Source organism: Eumetopias jubatus, unplaced genomic scaffold, assembly GCF_037043125.1.
Source record: "Eumetopias jubatus isolate StellerSeaLion01/CBP00866 unplaced genomic scaffold, mEumJub1_p1.0 scaffold_6, whole genome shotgun sequence".
In the NCBI taxonomy this organism is placed as follows: Eukaryota; Metazoa; Chordata; class Mammalia; order Carnivora; family Otariidae; genus Eumetopias; species Eumetopias jubatus.
The window spans coordinates 7,665,251-7,684,279 of NW_028274812.1; the positions used below are offsets into that span (position 1 = coordinate 7,665,251).

Sequence of the window (19,029 nt, forward strand, 5' to 3'; positions counted from 1 at the left end):
AGGCCTTGGCACTGTGCTGAATCTTTTACATCATTTACTCATGCGGTAAGTGATGATTACCACGCAGTGGTTAAGTCCTTTAACTGTGGACTTCACAGTGAAGATAGAAGGGCCTGTGAGAAGACAGGGAAATAGGCATCTCGCGGTTTGCGGGGGGGAGGCAGCGGGATGGTACAATCTCGGGCAGGGTTTGGAAGGATGAATGAAGGCTGGGAGGAAGGGGGAAGGGAGGGCAGCAGGTGGAGGGGCCAGAAGACAGGGGCCGAGGTGTGCCCTCAGGGAAGACTGTCCTGACTTTCTCACTGCCCCGCCTGCCCTCACTTTCCCTTCTAAAAACACATTGCAATTCTGGGAGAGTCCTCGCCGCTGTTAGCATTTAAAATTCTCTCCTCATTCTTCCCTACACTGTAGCAAGCTCCTTTTGGTGTCTCTACTCCCCAGGGTGGTGCCTCAGTAAATATTTGTTGAAGGAATGAAAGGCATCCTCTGAGGAGGGGGGCCTTCCAGTGGGAGGGACCGCCCCCGCCCCCGATGCCTCAGTGGCATCCCAGCAACAAGCCGCCAGGCCAGTGGGGCTTTTGTTTTTTTGTTTTTTTTAAATATTTTTTATTAATTTATTTGACACAGAACGAGAGAGAGAGAGACAGAGAGCAAGCACAAGCAGGGGGAACGGCAGGCAGAGGGAGAAGCGGGCTCCCCGCTGAGCAGGGAGCCCGATGCGGGACTCGATCCCAGGACCCTGGGATCACGACCTGAGCCGAAGGCAGCCGCTTAACTGACTGAGCCACCCAGGCGCCCCGGGGCTTTTGTTAAAGAAGACACTGGCCCTCCTTCTCCGGGAGAGGTTTCTGTTTGTCAGCGTGCAGTGTAGTTCGGTACCAGTCCCAAAGACGTACGGTATCAAGTGGCCGTGGGTGCCTTTGATGGTGGCCCACGCGCCCGTGCAGGTCTGAGAACAGAGGTGAGAGTCAAGTGTAACCGCTCGGTGAGCTCAGGTGCTCGGCTCTGGTGGGCAGCTATACGCTATGGAGTCAGCTTCTGACATGTTTTTTTAAATGAACCCCTTTCCTGGAGATTCTTGTGTACTTTCTGGCAATTCTTAAATGCCTTTCTAAGTTGGACAGATTTGAGGAGCTGCCCATGGGGACGGTCAGGGTGCCACTGAGTGGGTGCAGCCTCATGGGTGTGTGAACTGCAAGGTCACCCAGGAACTTGCACTTGGTGTGAGATTCTCCATTCAGGGTCTTGAAATTCTTAATACGTTTTGAAAAAGGGGCCCTACGTTCTCCTTTTGCCCTGGGTCCCCCAAATTATCTAGTCCGTATGGCATTGAGTCTAAGGAGGTTTATTGGGTGTTGGTGAATGCCAGCTAGAATGGGAAAACTACAGTCCCGCCCTAACGCTCGACAGCTTTTCACCAAAAGCAGGACCGTGTGAGACAAGATGGCCACATAAAAATAAATCCGTGATCACCAGCAGCTCAGCACAGGAGTGACTGCTATAGCCACTGTCATGTTAGGTCATCTCAGGATAGGAAGGATGGTGTGTTGCTTAGCCAAGCTTGTGGTGACATTGTCCCCAAGTTCTTGACCTCTGGCCATGTGATTAAACCTTAAACTGAATCTTACTAAAACCCAGGCTGAAGGAAGGCTCTCTGTGGATGGTGTTTCCATGGTTTTCTGGGAGGAAAACAGAACCGTCTTCCAACCTATGAAGAAGTCCAAGACTGAAGTTGCCTCAAATAAGAAAAATCATTTCGGGTGATCATGAGAGATTAGTGCTCTCCTGTGTCCATCGAAGTGTGTGTGTTTTCTGTATTTTGTTGCCTTTCTGACTCAAGACATGAATCAAAATGTAGGTTTCATGTTTTCTCCTTGTGGAGAGTCTGCCAATCCCATTTGTAGGAAATTTGTTTTCAAATGAGGAAGGATAGAGAATTTAAAGTGGAATTATTTCAGTTATTTCAGTTACCCCAGTCAAGACAAATCACTGTTGTTTTTTTAAAGATTTATTTATTTATTTATTTAAGGCAGGGTGGGGAGGGGGGGGCGGGACACGGAGTCTCAAGCAGACTCTCAATGCAGGACTCACTCTCACGACCCTGAGATCACGACCGGAGCCAAAACCAAGAGTCGGTCACTTAAGCGACTGTGCCATCCAGGCTCCTGCAAGACAAATCACTTTTTAAGGAATGCAGTGAAATTACAGTTTTCACCTCTGAATTGGCATTGTCGATCTTGGTGATCTCATGGGGCGTGTATCATTAAGACGGGAGACAAGTAAAATTCCTTGTTTCCCAAAGTCGGGAGATGTAAATACTCGAGCCTTTATGCTGGTATGTAGGACTTGTCCCAGATATTTCAGTTTAGTAACTAATAAATAATCACAGGAGCCAGCGTGCAGCCACTAAAGCTAAATGATGCTGAGTTGACTTAACTTATTTTGTTGGTACCGTTATTGGGTGAGTCAACTGGGAACATGGTGGAGCAGAGGTGTTATTTTTTATTTTTCAAGTAAAAAATACAACAGAATGTATGCTAACATCTTTGTGTATATGATAGTGAAGCTGGGGGCTGGGAGACCAGCTGGACTCAACAGCTAACGGGACAACAAAAACAGGCTTGTTTTTATTTCCACTATGAAATAGAAGATGGAACTCACGCTCTTTCCTTTTTTCTGTTTTACACCTCTTTCTCATTCATTCCTGCCCACATTCCTTTTTAATTTCCATGAAGAAAATTCATTTAAATCGACTGCTCATTTTCAAAGAATTGGCTTGTCATTCTTTTTTATTGTTGGGAAGTCAACCTTTTTTTTTTTTAATTTCTTTCTTCTATTCATTCGTCTAATTTTGGATGGCTTTTTTGAGATCTACGTTACAAATCATAAAATTCACCCATTTTAAGTGTACAGTTCAATGAATTGGGAAGTTTATACAGTTGTGCAATGCTCACCAAAGTCCAGCGTAGAGTCTTTCGATCACCCCCAGCAGGTGCCTCGTTCCTATGCATGTGATCCTCACTTGTCCCTGTAGCCTCAGGTGATCAGCAATCCATCTTCTGTTTCTATGGTTTACCTTATATGGGAGCTGCATATCGATGGAAAAATTCACTATATAGTGTTTTGTGTCTGGCTTCTTTCATTTAGCAGTTTTTTTTGAGGTCTGTCCATGTGTTACACGGGTCTGTAGTTTGTTCCTTTGTTGTGTTGGGCATTATTTTATTGTATGGCTAGACTGTGTCTTGTTTGTTCACTCACCTGGGGGGGGCGATATGTGGTTTTCAGCATCCATCAGTTTTAAGTTTACCACTTTTATTCCTGATGCAAAGTACGGATTAGAAATAAGTCCCGGGGCGCCTGGGTGGCTCAGTCGGTTGAGCGACTGCCTTCGGCTCAGGTCATGATCCTGGAGTCCTGGGATTGAGTCCCGCATTGGGCTCCCTGCTCAGCGGGGAGTCTGCTTCTCCCTCTGACCCTCCTCCCTCTCATGTGCTCTCTCTCTCTCTCTCTCATTCTCTCTCTCAAATAAATAAATAAAATCTTTAAAAAAAAAAAAAGAAATAAGTCCCGTTTTCCTTGCTACTTCATCCCTACCCCCAGGATCACACTTGAGGGATCCGAACATCCATAGGAAGGGCTTGGAGGAAGAGTGAGGCGAGCTGTCTCCACCCGTCCGTGGCCTACAGTGTCTCTCTCTCTCTGTCTCTCAGAATAGCGCAGCAGATGTTTTGAATTGGACTCTGTAGGTTGATCAAGTTAACAGCTCTGACTCTGGGAGAAGAGCAAGTCTCTCCAGTCTAAAACTGGACAACAGGGGACTTAAATTCCTGACTTCTATCCTGGTTCATTTGTCTTCCAACCAAAAAATGTACAAATTTCAATGTTGCAAATTGATGAACCCACTTTTTCTACTCAATTATTTATCTCCCCACTGATTTCATTAACAAGTGAAGCTTTTGGCAACTCACCAGATTTCATTCACAAACTCTTTCCGAAAGTGTCTACTACGTGCAGGCTCCGTGCTGGTTCCTGGGGGACGGGGTAAGCCACCAGACACCAGCCCTGCCTCATGGAGTCCTGCTCCTGGCAAGCGTTGTCAGCTTCTGCTCCGTTTGGCCGTTAAAGGGCAGCTGACTTTATAGTTCTAGTAGAATCTCTTTTGCATATTTGAGCCCTGAAATTTCATCTGAATTTAATCACGGTGAGTCTGCTATAGCAAATATAGTCTATTATGTACTTTAGTGGGTCGCATTGATAGAAACGAACATAAACAGAGTATTCAGTCTCAGGTATTCAAAACTTTTGACCCGATGAAAATTTTCTCTAAAGCATGGAGCCTAATTATCCTATATGATGACAACGGCTTCTGTTGGCATGCATGCCTAGGGCTGATTTCCCTTTGCTCTTTGAGACTGACTGGAAGACTTAGGGGTAGTAAATATCCTCATAGCCTTTGCCTACAAGCTTTGCTTAGGATCGAAGGTGAGGTCCCATCCTTCCTTTATTTATGGCTTAGTGTCACAGACATCATCCAGCTTTGGAGGATACAGTCTACATCTTGACGGCGTTCTGGTGGGCACTCACATCACACAAGCAGGCCTGGGCACCGCCGTCTTGTTCTGTTCCCTGGGTGAGGGGAGGGTGCCTTTTTCCTGCAGGCCTGAATTCCCCTCGTTCTTCCCTTATAAGGACTCACCATTCCTTCTTTTTTCAACAATGTCAGGACCTGTGTGATTATATCACAAGTAGAATGAAAGCCGACGGTGCTTATGTTTTGTCATCTGTAGGGCCAGGAGTTTGTTTTGCTTTTTTAAACAAAAGCTGTGAGATAAAATTCATACCATAAAGCCCACCCATTCAAGTGAACAACTCAGTGGTTTGTGATATATTCAGAGTTGTGCAGTCATCACCACTATCTACTTTTAGAACATTTCATCACCTCAAAAAAAAAAAAAAGAAAGAAAGAAAGAAAGAAAGAAAGAAACCCGTACCCATCACTCCCTATTCCCCTCCCCTGCAGCCCTGGACAACCATTAGTCTACTTTCTGTCTCTGGATTTGCCTATTCCGGGACTTTCATATACACAGAACCATACGGTATGTGGTCTTCCGGTTTCTTCACTTGGTGTAATGTTTTTGAGGTTCCCCCATGTTGTCGCATGTATCAGTCATTCTTTTTTGTGGCTGAGTCATGTTCCATTGTGTGGATACACACCATTTTGTTGGACCATGCAGCTCTGGATGGACATTAGGGCTCTTTACATCGTTTAGCTATTATGAACAATACTGCTATGAACATTCACATACATGTTTTGGGCGGACTTCATGTTTTCATTTCTTTGGGGCACGTACCTAGGACTGGAATTTGGGGATCATATGGGAACTCTGTTCAAAGCCGGGTGCTTTTCATTCACTTCCTAAAATCTTTCGGGCGCTAAGGAAACAAGGATCCTTTGCATAGATGTCTCAGACCTTCAAAGCCAAGTCCCTTTGCTAGTCAGGCCTATCTCAACATGTTATCAGAGACCTGACGCAGGAGAATTTTATGCATGAGATACCACAGGGAAGGAATAAAGAAGCAACTATCGGAAGGGCTGTTGGTTTTGCTCCTGTAGTGGTGATTACATAGGGTTTTATGAGGGAACCAGGGCTGTGTCCTGTCCAACCTGATGTACCTCTGTACTGCCCTCAGGATAGTAAGAATGGTTTGTTGGGTGTGTTCAGCAGCGTGTGCCTTTTTCTTTCTTTCTTCTTATTATTTTTTAGAATTTTTATTTTTATTTACTTTTTTCTTTCTTTTTTTTTTTTAAGTAGGCTCCATGCCCAGCGTGGGGCTTGAACTCATGACCCTGAGACTAAGAGTCGCGTGCTCTATGGACTGAGCCAGCCAGGTGCAGCAGTGTGTGCCTTTCTCTGAACAGTTTTAGGACACCAGCTTTTTTGAGTTCAGGCATTGTATTTCCTGAGCTCTCCACTCTGCCAGGATTTGCTTTCTTAGAAAGTAGGAAGTCCCGTGAAGAGTGTTATCTGAAACCAAAAAGCACTTGCTTTCTGTATTGAATCCATTTTTTGTTCTCTCATTTGAGTTATTTACCGATCTTTAAGAGTTAAATTACTGTTTGAATAAAGCTTAGATCAAGGATTAAAGGAGTAAGTCTCCCAGCAATTAACCATTGCTAAACTATACTTCTGTCCGTGGGAAGGACCTGTTGAAATGGTACCTGGAAGTTTTGTAAGAACGTATTGTCCCCCATATTCCCTGATATTTAGGTATTTCTAACTCTGCACAGAGGAGTGACATAACCATGAAAAAAAGATAACCAATGAATTGTACATGTATATAAATCACCTTATAATATTTTGTAGAATTTCAAACCAATTGTCTTATTTTTCACCCCCATAGTTTTGTGGAGTAGGTCGATGGGAATGATAGAAAAGGAAACTGGAGGCCCAAACTAAATAAATCATAGAACTTCCCTGAGCCTCCATTTCCTTATCTATAAAATGGGTACACTGATAAATCAGACAGCATCGTCATTACCAAGTAATGCACAACACACTTAGTAATCTGAAAAGTGTGGTGCAAAAGTTTGAACTCTTTTTTTTTTTTACAACTAAAATACATTACCCTAGTAGGGTAATGCATTACCCCAACACTCTCCTATCGGGAGTATTTACCAGCATAAAGAAGAAAATTACTATTTTCCATTATCTCTAACTCAGAACATCCTTCTAGAGTGTTAATTGTCCAACCATTTTGAAAAGCTGTGAGATAAAATTCCACATTCCAATTCCAGAGGTCGTGAATGCATCGTCTGTAATAGAGAAAAAGACTGGAAATGCCCTAAATGTCCATCAATATGATAATACATTAATTTTTGATATAGTCATACAAAAGAATACTTTTCTGCACTTAAAAGAACTAAACTGGATATCCAGCATAACATTTCAAAAAACAGTGAGTGTAGAAAGGAAATCATAAAAGGATTCAAATATTATTTATATCCATCTTTGCAACTAAAAACTTATATATTGTCTCTGAATACAGATATATACAGTAGAAGAATAGACACAGAAGAAAACACATGAATTTCAACCTCAGATTGGAGAAGTGGCTTCAATATCTATAATAGATTATTTCATTAAAAAAAAAACACGAAGCGGGGCGCTTGGGTGGCTCAGTCAGTTAAGCATCTGCCTTCGGCTCAGGTCATGATCCCAGGGTCCTGAGATCGAGCCCCGCATCGGGCTCCCTGCTCGGCGGGGAGCCTGCTTCTCCCTCTCCCTCTTCCCTGCTTGTGCTCTCTGGCTCTGTCAAATAAATACATAAAATCTTAAAAATAAAAACAAAAACACAAAGCAAACATGACTAAATATCAATAAGGTAGAACATTTTGTATGTTTTGTATATTTAAAATATTTCAGAAATTTAAAAAAGTTTGATGGCTTATCACCCAGACTATTTCCTAAGTATAGAGATACACTTTTCTTATCTTACACAATTTGTCTCCTGCCATACGTATTTTTGTTGATTGTGCATATTGTAAACATCTTTTTGTCACTAAATATGCTTTCTCGTTGTTGTTCTTCCTAGCCCTCCTAAGTCTTTCTGTTACAACATAATTATTTACTCAGAGAAGAAACAAAACTGCTGGTGCTTCCCCTTACTATTTTATAATTATTTTCTGTTTATTCATTTGTAATTCAAAATTATTTCTAATTCATTTATGATATATCTGGTCCCTGACACTGAAGGAGCTCATAACCTAAAAGCAGAGGTAAAATTAAAGTCTGGTTTAATCGGGGCACAAAGAATCCATTGAGTTTCTTACGTAGTTCCTTAAATCTGGGCATTCACAATGTGGAACTTCAATTTACTGTTTCCAAAAATAACCACCAAACAAGTGTCTGGGTTGGAAAAAGAATTCTCCCCTCCTGGTGGACCTGACTCAGTCACTGGCTGCTGCCCGTGACTCCCTTCAATTTTTCCTGTGTCCCAGGATGCCTTGTGGGTCCGTGTCCCAGGAGGCCTGCGGTTGCCTGTGTCCCACGAGGCCCTGCGGTTGCCTGTGTCCCAGGAGGCCCTGCGGTTGCCTGTGCCCCACGAGGCCCTGCGGTTGCCTGTGTCCCAGGAGGCCTGCGGTTGCCTGTGTCCCACGAGGCCCTGCGGTTGCCTGTGCCCCACGAGGCCCTGCGGTTGCCTGTGCCCCACGAGGCCCTGCGGTTGCCTGTGCCCCACGAGGCCCTGCGGTTGCTCGTGTCCCAGGAAGCCTGGCAGGTTCACTGTGTCCAAGGCTGTTGGTCCTTCAGCGGAAAGTGGCCCAGAGGCCTTGTGAGGCTTTGCTGTCCCCTCTATTCTTGGATGCGTTCCTGCTCTGGGTTCTTGAGATGCACCAGTTAAGACAACTAAAGCTCCCTGCTGTGCTAGGGTTTCCATTCCCTAATCTCTAACTGGTAATGTGTCCTTTTACAAATGTGAACTATTTTCCTTTCTGCTTTTTTTTTTCTTCTGCAGAAACCATCCTATAGGTGGGTAAGTACAATGTCAGAGCCAGCAGGACCCTGACGAGTACTGAGAGTACTTCTTGGATCTTTGAATGGGAACAGTAAGGCCCAGGCAGTGGCTCCTGCATCCACCTTGGTTTCCCTCATTCCCATCTGGGATTATGTTAGCATGAATGTAGCGCCAAGGTACAGCTTCCTGATTTCCTGTGGATTCGTAACTAGTGATTGGTAAAGGCTGGTCTGTAATACATAGTAAGATTTGCTGCCTCTGAGAGAGGAAACAGCACTGGGTGGAGAGCCAGGGAAGAAAGAGTGCTCAGAGCTTTGTCCCTACCCTCGTGGGTGATGGGGCCAGTCACCTGACTCTCTCAATGGCCAGTGTTTCATCTATACAATGAGTAGTTGCAGTGTTGATCCCTATAGTTCACTTTTTCTCTGTTTATTTATATTTAAGGGATGGGATTGTAGTATGAATTTAGGGAATAGGGAGGATCTTTCCCTAAATGCCTTGGATACAACTGGTTAAGTATTTGGAAATAAATCCATTTAGATCTTCACAGATTATCAGAGACAAAAACAAATGTCAGATCAAATAAGAATAAACATTAGTTATGGAAAAACAGTAACATATGTTTTCTGCAGGATGAAAAGGAAGGGTAGAAGGACGAATTCTCTAAGCTCAAATTTTATGAAAGAAATCATAGTTCTTCTTAATAATTTAAAGCTCCAATGAGCTAAAAATAAGAGCAAACTGGAAAAAAATGGTCCTTCTAAATGGAATAGGAAAGATGTTATTCTATTTAATATAGGAAGAGCTTATGAAAATCGATATGCGAGAGATAAATGGGCAATAGATAAACAGGCAAGTCAGGAAGAAAAAGCTATAGTTTAATGAATGTTAAAAAATATCCAACTTTACTTGTCACCCTGAAAAATGCAAATTAAAACAATGAGACACACTTTTAGTGTATGAAGAGGGAGTCTGGTTTTTGTTGTTCTTTTTTTTTTTTTTAAAGATTTTATTTATTTTTTTATTTATTTGAGAGAGAGAGAGAGAGAGAGAGAGAGTGAGATAGAGCCCAAGAGGGGGTAGGGTCAGAGGGAGAAGCAGACTCCCTGCTGAGCTGGGAGCCCGATGTGGGACTCGATCCCGGGACTCCAGGGATCATGACCTGAGCCGAAGGCAGTCGCTTAACCAACTGAGCCACCCAGGCGCCCCTGGTTTTTGTTGTTCTTAAGTGAGAATTCTTATTGTTGACAGACATGTGAGGAAATGGGTATTTTTGTATTTTGCTGGAAAGAACATAAATAACTACAAACCTTTTGGAAACGGATTTGGTGATATTTGCCAGATACCTTAAACCATTTGCTCCTTGAACCCAGAAATCCTATTTATTCTAAGGAAATAAGTGAAAAATCAGAAGAAAAGTTACTCCCCAAATTATTAATCATTGCTTTATTTATTATTAAAAAGGCAAAAAGAAGTCTAAACATACAACAATGAGGCATTAAGATAATTATGATATGCCCAGTATAAGTACTAGAAGAGTTATCTTGTGTTATATGGACATTGAAAATGATCTCACTAAAGCTTAAGAAAAGGACATATGAAATTGATTGAACCTGAGAGCTCAACTATATTTAAAAAAACAAAAAGGCCTCTGCAATGGTGGTACCTAGCAAAGAAAAAAAAAGTCTGTGCATTCACCAAAGACTGAAAGAGAATAAACCAAAATGTCAGTGATGGTTATAGGTGCTAAAATTTCTACATTTTCGAACTTTACAGATCCTATATAATGAATGTGAATTACTGTTATAATGGGGGGAAATTATCTTTAAAAATATTCCATGACTACGGCCAAGTGACTTAGATAGTGAGCATAATTTCCTCTACTTCTATCAGATTTGTATTTTATTTTTGTATTTTTATTTTTTAGATTTGCGTTTTAATAGAAGAGTCTTTGTTTAAAAACAAAACAAAACCAAAACAAACAAACAAATAAACAAACAAACAAAACCAGTCCACTCTGGTCCCCAACCAATATCTGAGCTCCCCTGATGGGGTTTAAGTAGGTAATTTGCTTTCATTTTAGTTGTTTTCATGTCAGTTTGATATATATTGCCTCATGCAATTTCAGCATTTATAGAAGAGGATTCCATGCTTGTTACACAACGTGATGGCTTAGGGAACAATCATGGGGGGTTATCTGCATAGCTTTTGCAAGGAGAATAAATTGTTGGGTCATCTGCCCTGTGCTTATTGTAATGGGAAAGAAATCTAGGACGTTGTCAGTTCATGCTATTGCTTTTGCATTTTGCTTTTGACGATTCAGAGTTATTGGTATGAAGATCAAATTATATTAGGTCATCTAGAGATTCAGATTGGATCAACATTTATTGAGCTTCTATTTATTCTGTAAGAAGTGGATGGGGTGGGGGTTCATCCTGGGCCTGGACATATTACTCAGTAAGTGCTGTAATTTGTTGTGCATAGTACTGACCCACGTAAGACACAGAAAGGAGCGCTGTAAGAATCCCCTGTGCTTACCTTCAGAGGGCTAATGCAATGGTATAAAGTTATACCAATAAATATGAATCAATGAATCTTTAACTGAATGGATGAATGAGTGGCTTCATTGACAACCAAATGAATGAATAAAGCTATCAATGGATTAATGAATGTTTGCACAGATCCAAGAATACCTGTCCCGGATTCTACCTAACAGAAGTTGGAAAGAACATCACTGCCCTCACCCCAAGCATCCTCTGTTCCTGAGCTTTGTGGCTAGAGGAGAAAAAGAAAAGGAGAGGAGGCTCTGCTTCATGGTTTATCACTGTTGTTATTAATGAAACTTTTCGAGGAATAGCAAGTCCGCCATGACCCCAAAAGCATCGTTCCTGTCTGAGTACTTCAATATTCTGTGGTCATATTTCAGACCTCTCTAGAAACAAGGATACTGTAAGTCAACTTATTTTGGGCCCTCACAGCCAGCAATTCTGTCTTCAATAAATGATTCATGTCAGGAAAGCATTTGAGTGCATTTCTTTTCTAATAAGTCTCTCTTCGGGTCCATTATGCATGTATCAAGTCAGGGAAATTGCCTGGGTTCATTGACGTCCCTTTATGAAAATCAAAGAAATGAAAGATTTAAAATCTAGCCTTATTGATCTCCTACCTTCCACATACTCCTTACCAGAAAAGGAAGAGTTGGCAACAACAGGGCCTCCAACCTCCAGAACCCAAGGATCAAGGGCACTCAAGGAACAGTGGGGAGAACAGAGAGGGATCCGTCAGAGAAAAGAGCCCACTCACTGGTGCCTGAGACACAGAAGAAAAAGGCCACTTGCTCACTTCACCCAAAATTAGTTCCCCTGAGCAGACCCTCGTGGAACCCTCCCCCAACACACACAACGAGCCCCACCGATAATGACGGTGCCAGCAGAGTGCCTCCTCCAAGCTCCACTCCCTGCTCGAAACCCCAGGTGATTAATGCCATGGCCATTTCTACGAATCAGAAGCACCATGGTTGACAGCATGTGGAGAAGCAGCCCCATGTCCCATTTTCTGAGCCATAAAGTTGGGCTCGACAGAGCCCGCGAACACGCCTTACCTCAATGAACTCTCCCACCGCCCTTACCCGTGGTGAGGGCAGTCGGTCATATTCCACTGACAGAAGAGGAAGCTGACATTCCTGGAGGCCGAGTGGTCAAGCTGATGCAGACACGTGGATGGTCAAGAGTCCAACCCAGACCCAAGTCAACACTGGTGCTTCCCTCTCTATACTTCTGTCTTTGACCCCCGCTGGAGTCATGTGGGCTCTAATCCAATTGACACAAGCCAATGCAAGATAAGCTCCCAATCAACGTAGCACCCCCTAGTCTATGTTTGCACCAGGTTAGCTGTTGTGTGGAAGAGAATCCCATGTGCATGTGGTTTTGTTACATAGCCTTCAAGCTTTGGCTACTATCACTTCACATCTTCTTGGCTTTATCACTTCATAGCTAACACTTGGAGCCTCCCCAGGACTGGCATTTGGGCCATTTGTCTGAGGCTGGTGACCTTTGTTGGTTACAGGCCCTGTTCCCATGGCCACAGACAGTGTCGTCCTGTGCATAATGGCGAAGAGTCATCATTCTTGAAGGAGCCGTTGACCCAGACAGACTAGGGGGGCTAGGCCAGAATAAGTGAAGAGATCTGTGTGATCTTATCGACGTTACTGGAAAACCAATGCCAGAGAATGTCTCGGCTATCTCTGGTGACTCAGTACTCATAGCCCCACGGTCTCCTGACCTGGCCCCTCCCAGACCATGTGGGGTCGTTGGGCCAAACTGGAGCCTGCTTAAAGGTTAGAGCTTCTAAATACTGAAGAGATTAGGGTTGTACCCCCTCCCCCAAGGGGTATGGAGAATAAAATTATTAAATTATAAAATACGTTTAAGGAAATGTCCAACAAAGTTTTAAATTTTGCCGTATATTAAAGGCTTTCCATTATTACTTGTTTTTGATTGATTTTGAAATCTTAAAGGTCAGATTTTATGAAAAAATTTAGGCACCATGATTTGTTGGTGACCTAAGTTGCACCAGGAAGTTGGCCCCAACCTCACCCGGCTCAGAAGTCAGCCCCCTGCAAATTGCTTCCTGGTGGATGCAGACACACCTTTTATCTGCTTATTCTTAACATATTCCATATCGCCAGAGTTGTGTCCTCAGCTCCTTATTGCGAGGCTCCCGGGAAATACTGGTACGTTCAGAGGGCACCAAGATGATCATGGTCTTGGTCTTGTCAATACCACTTTTTATTTCTCTACAGCATCGTAAAGGCAAAATCCGTATCGGATGTTCAACTTATTTCTTCCCTGCAGTTTAGATAGCTAACTAACTGAAGAGAGCCTCCAGAATCAGTGATTTTGAACAGTGTTACCTTAGGACAGGAATGGGGACAAAATCACTTAATTAAAACTTGTGAGTGGGCTGTGGGGGTCTTACAAATCACTTCACCTCAGGGTCATCCCGGATTGTGTGGATGTCAAAAAAAATGCCCGGACAGCGAATCTTATTAAAACAAACAGAAGAGGGGCGCCTGGCTGGCTCAGTGGTAGAGCGTGCAACTCTTGATCTCAGGGTTTGTAAGTTCGAGCCCCGTGCTGGGTGTAGAGATTGCGTAAAACCAACAGGAGAAACTGATGGTGAGAACCACGGTGGAAAGGTTAGTAGGAAAAGATGGTAGATGGTTTGGGGTCGTGGGCAAAGCAGCCGAAGGAGGAGGAGACACTCCAGGCAGCCCGGGAGTGCCAGCCAGCGGGCTTGTACTAAGGAGCTCCTTCGTGTGGGCCAGCGCCGGGCGCTTTCTTTCTGTACATTCATGCAGGTAAGCGTCACACCATTCCTGAAAGGAGGGGATTATTAACCTCCATTACACAGACACAGAAACTGAGGCTGAGATGAGAAGCCCAAGGTCACACAGTAAGTGGGGATTTGAACCCAGTGTCTGCCCGCGGAGCTATCCTTGGCGGGCTTGGCCGCACGACTTGTCACGGCCCGCGTGGGAAGGAGAGAAGTGGGCACTGGAAGACCGCAGGCCTGACCACGTTGCCTTGGTGACAGTAGGACTAGAGTAGGAGGTGGTTTATATACTGAATAAAGCTCTCTTTTTTTTGTTTTTTTTGGTGCCAGCCAGTGCTGCATCTGCCTCACGCCTGCTTCTGGAGGCCCAGAGCTGGTCCTGGGCCATTTCCCCACCTTGGAGAGACCTGAGGGGGTAACTGCCCCGCATAGTCCTTGGCTTCCACGTATTTCCACACAGGTCTCCCGTCACAGGTGTGGCACTGACGGACGGCCGCCACCCCACAGCGGCAACCGTTGGAAAGGCCAACAATTTCCATTCAAACATCCGTCCTGCTTCCCTTCTCTCTCTGAAAAGTTTTCCTTATTAATTGGAAATCTTCTTATTTAAAGCGGGAATGTCGATGCTTCCCCGTTTGGAAGATTAGTTGTCCTCATTTCGTGTCAGTTTTTGGTTTCGTGATACTGGACTTTTGGGAAACTTCCAGAAATTGAACATCATTTAACATGACGCATTTTCCACGGAGCATCTAGCAAAATAGTTCACACACTCTTGGCGGTTGGGAAGGCCCCCCCCCAAGGCAGGTGGCTCCCAGAGACCACGCATGCTGTGAGGCCAGAGCCCCCACACCCCATGACCATGGGAGAGTGGGATCGGGGTTTAGAAACGGCAGACAGTGCTCTGGAAAGAAGGTGTGACTGACGCTGTGTGGGACTGACTGGCAGGGCGGTCGCTCACAGCTCAGGATCACCCCAATGTCAGACATGGGACCGTGAATTGAAATACGGCATGGTGCTCTGAAGGCCCAAGGTCATGTGAGGTCTAGCTACCTCGGGCTTCCTGTGTCAACAGCGGCATGGTAGCGGGCAGAGCACGAGCCTGGGTTTCAGACATTTACTCACTCTTTCACCTTTGCATGCTCCCTAGTCTAACCCCATTTCCTCATCCGTAAGGTGGGGGTAACGATACCTCCCATGGTGGGCTTTTGTGACAGGGAATGACATAATGTGTGTGAAACATTTCATGTGGGGATCCCGCTGCACCGGTTACTACTCAGAAAATCTCCTGTTTAACTCTGGATGTTTTCAGCTTGGACTCGATACGTCTCCAAAAGGCCTCAGAGTTATCTAACTTAATTTCCTTCCATCTCTGTTCTTTCCTCCAGAAAGAAAACGTTACCTAGGTTATCCATCTGTGTTTGCCTCTGAGTCTTAGTCTCCTTGGATTAGACAGAAAAGCTTTTCAGAATGTCTTTTTCTCCTATAAGCTACTCAGAACCGACTATGAAATATAAACTTAGAAGCCTCGATTTTCTATAGACGTAAGTTTTTATCATCCTAAAATTAGACTTCAGAGAGAGAGGCTTGGGGTTATTTATCAGAGGATGTAAGGACAGCGTTGAGTATGATTTATGACTTCTTCGGAGCTTGGTTTGTTTTAACGGACATCATGTACGGTACAGGGGTATTGGGCAGAGGACTGGTCCATCAAATTTTAACATAAGCTCATTTTAATAGGCTTCTGCCGAACCATTAGATGAGGATGATTTTTTAATTGAGGGTTATTTTAGTTAGAGATGGTCCCAGAGGCAGTTAAATTCGGTTTAGAACACTTTCTCTCCTGTTTTGTTTTGGGCCTTGGGCCAGTCTAACTCTCAGGAATCCAAAAACTAAATTTATCCTTGTTTGTCAGGACTAAGTGCTAAGTGGCTGCCTCAGGCTTCCACAAGTTAGTTGCTGCCCTCTTGGAGATCTCTGCTAGATCCATTCAACCTCACAGAGAAGGCAGAATCTGACTGTTCCAAGAACGGAACACACCTCACTCATTTCCCCTGGGACTACATCCATGTCCCTTTCCTCTGGGGCCACTACTGGCCCTGGGCATTCTCTGCCCAGACGACTGAAAATACTGGTCCAGAGACAGATTCACCAGCTAGCCCCACGTTAGCTTAGTCCGAGCTGCTCTCTGCCAATCCCTGTAGTTTCCCTTTCCCTTTCATCTGGCTTAACTGCGCCTCTTTGAGAGCCCCTCTGTCCATGCGAGCTGAGGAAGCGAGAAGGAGCTGGATCCCCTTAATCACTGTTGAGGAGACCCCACTGAAACAACAGGAAACTCCATCAGTTTTCTGTATTAGAACCAGAGACTGTTCGATTTGTAAAAGGACTTTAGAGCGTACCTACTCAATTTCTTCCTAAGGAAGAAGGTGCTGAAACAGTAGTCAGGCCAAGCCCAGGCTCCAGGTTGGCTGACTCGGCTAAGTGTGTGTGTGTGGGGGGGGGGGGTGTATATAAAGACAACTGCTGTTAGTGTTTTCCTAAGGCTTTCTTTGCTTCTAGTACTTTTTCTGTACTTGACTTTAAAGTTGTGATTATTTTGATTTTGGGTCCTTTTTCTTGTAATATCGTATTGAAAATATATTTCATTTTATTACAAACCCATTATAGTGCTACTCAATCGTGTGGGTTTCCCATAATTCACTTTATTGTTTCCTAATGTCGGAAATGTAAGCAGTTTCTAATTTTAGGTGCTTATAAATAATGCTCGCTGAATATCTTTGTGCAGAGAGAATTTTTCTAAAGTTAATTTTGTCCTTAAGAGAGTTTTCTCAGAAGCTAGAATTACTAGATTGAGTGGTGTGAAGATGTTTAAGGTCGTTCTAAAAAGCCCAAGTGGTTGTTCTCACACTGAGGCTAGGAGTCCCACGTGACCTCATCTCTTTCAGCATGGAGTATTATTTTAGTTTGGAATGTAAAAAATAGGTTTTGGTTTGTTTGCTTAGTATTTATATTTCTTTTCTCTCTCCTCTGTTCTGTGACCTGTTCCGTGGTGTTTGGAGTTAAAAGAGCCTAAATAAGTGGTTGTTTGAGTTCAGTGATGATACTAAACTGGTCATGGGTATTATTTTAGCAATTTCACTTGGACTGATTTCTTTCGTAGAAAGTTCTGCTTCTTCTAAAACCCTGGCCTGGTTCAGTGCTGTAATGTAAATGTAACAAACAAGCCAGACCGTTAGAAACAAGCTGGTGAAAGAGCTAATCCCCTTTCTCGCTTCCTGAGTGTAACTGAAGTTCATGCTTATTTCATAGTTTCAGAATATTGCCTAACGCAGACTATGTAAGTCTTAACTGAGGTTCTCCTGTTTGTTGCCTAATTGAATGCTTTACGTTGAAGCTCTCTGTGCCTTTTTAGAGGAGGATGCAGTTTGAATTCTCTTGTGGGGACATTCCGAGCTTTCTTTATTTGCTTATGTTTCCACTGGTGGAGGCTGGGCAGCATATGGTGCCATCTGCTTGACCATACAGAACTCGCTTTCGGAGTCCCTGGGAGCCGGGCTAGGCTGCTGTGCGCACGGCTGCTCGGCGGTTCCTTGATGTCCTCTCACCTCCAGGCTAGAAAAGCCACGTGGGGAACGCCGTGCAGCCGAGAGCATCCTGCTGGCTTGCACTTTCTCCTATTCTGAGGTCCACTTCTTCATCCCCACGCCTGGAAAGATTGTTCCAGAGTTAAAAAGGTAAAGCGTATGTGAGCTTTTGTGAAAGCATCGGTTCCCATTTCTGAGTCACTCACGGAAAAGGAGAGTTAGAATTAAAACAGTTGGGGGAGGAAATGTTTTAACACGCTTGAAGGTAAATTAAAGAAAATGTCAGGCTCTAGATATGGAGTGAGAAGAAAAACTAAGTCGATTTGTATCTCACTGCTTTCCCAGAAATGCCAAAGTAATATATCTTAGCTGCTCTCCTTTGCCTCCTTATTTTCTTGCAACCATGGAAAATTTCTCTCATTATTGGGGCACTCCCCGTGTTCCAGGCAATCTGCTAAGGGTTTCAAATGCTTGATTATCCTTGATCCTCACAGTAACCTTGTGTTGAAGGTACTGCTCCGATTTCACAGACAAGGAAGTGACTTCCATAGCTGTCAAGCGGCTGAGCCTGGATTTCTAGCCAGACTGCCTGACTCCAAAGGTCCCCTTAGCCTTTCCAGGTCTCTAATGGCTGTGCTGTATTGCCCCTCCCGAGCACCAGTGCTTGGATGCACGGTGGCCCCACGTTGCAGAATTCCCCTTGTCTGTGGCTCATGGGCTGGATTATCACCTTTGCGCTACCCTGCCAGGGGGTGCCAACACTCCCGTCCTTTCTCCTCAAGTCTGCAAGCGGCATACTTGTTCTCCATCAGCTGCCTGCAGTTTCTCACCTCGTGCACCACCTGTGCTCCATCATCTGACCACACCGAACCAAAAGGCAGGCCGGGAATGGGTCCATCCACCTCTCTGCCCGGGAAGGGGAAGGTCTCATTCTCATTAGCGAAAAGAATAATAAAGCAGAGGAGAAAAAAGAAACCACCACAATTCTTCCGCCAGAAATTAGCCACTATTAATAGATGGCCATGAATATAGAAATAGATGGAGATGTGAATGATATAAATATACACATTATTATTTTACAAACCTGAATCACGCTTCTTTGTTAGCAGTTTTCACTCAGTATATTCTAATATTCTTCAAAGGCCTGTACTCTCTGGTTTAATGCCTCTGTTGTACAAGTGGTTCATGGTCATTCAACATCCCTCACGCATAACCCCTAGGTCTCTCCCATCCTTGTATGAATGACCTTTTTAGGTCCCAGTGATACATAGGGAGACTCCTTCCATTGAATAAGAAGCCTCCTCCCATCAAACAGCTGGGAACCAATTTAACATAGACTCATGGGCAACAACGTGCCTTCAAGAACTGCCAGAGACTTTGTCAAATGATGAGTTAAATTCAAAATCTACTAAACATCAGCAGCTGGGAAGTAAAGGTAATTTGGAGTAACTTCTTCTCCTTGAACCTATTACGAGCCCCAGGGACAGGAGCTTCTCGTCTATACTTAAAATGCTGGTTCAGTAATTTTTAGGTGATGTACATTAAGCTCATGGGTCAGACTCGACCTTCTGAAAAATTCAAATAACGTACACAGATTGGT

At 43.9% G+C, this 19,029-nt stretch overlaps 1 protein-coding gene across 6 annotated transcripts in view; it reads left to right on the plus strand.

The window, feature by feature from the left end:
• The window catches only part of AGPAT4 (1-acylglycerol-3-phosphate O-acyltransferase 4), a 122,312-nt gene that overhangs the window by 12,001 nt on the left and 91,282 nt on the right, over nucleotides 1-19,029 (plus strand). The window contains exon 1 of one of the 6 annotated variants that reach the window (XM_088023807.1): nucleotides 18,844-18,864. The exons of the other annotated variants lie outside the window; for them this stretch is intronic. The gene's annotated coding sequence lies outside the window, so the exon portion shown is untranslated. Of the gene's footprint in view, nucleotides 1-18,843; nucleotides 18,865-19,029 lie in introns of those variants that run through there. 6 annotated transcript variants of the gene reach the window in all.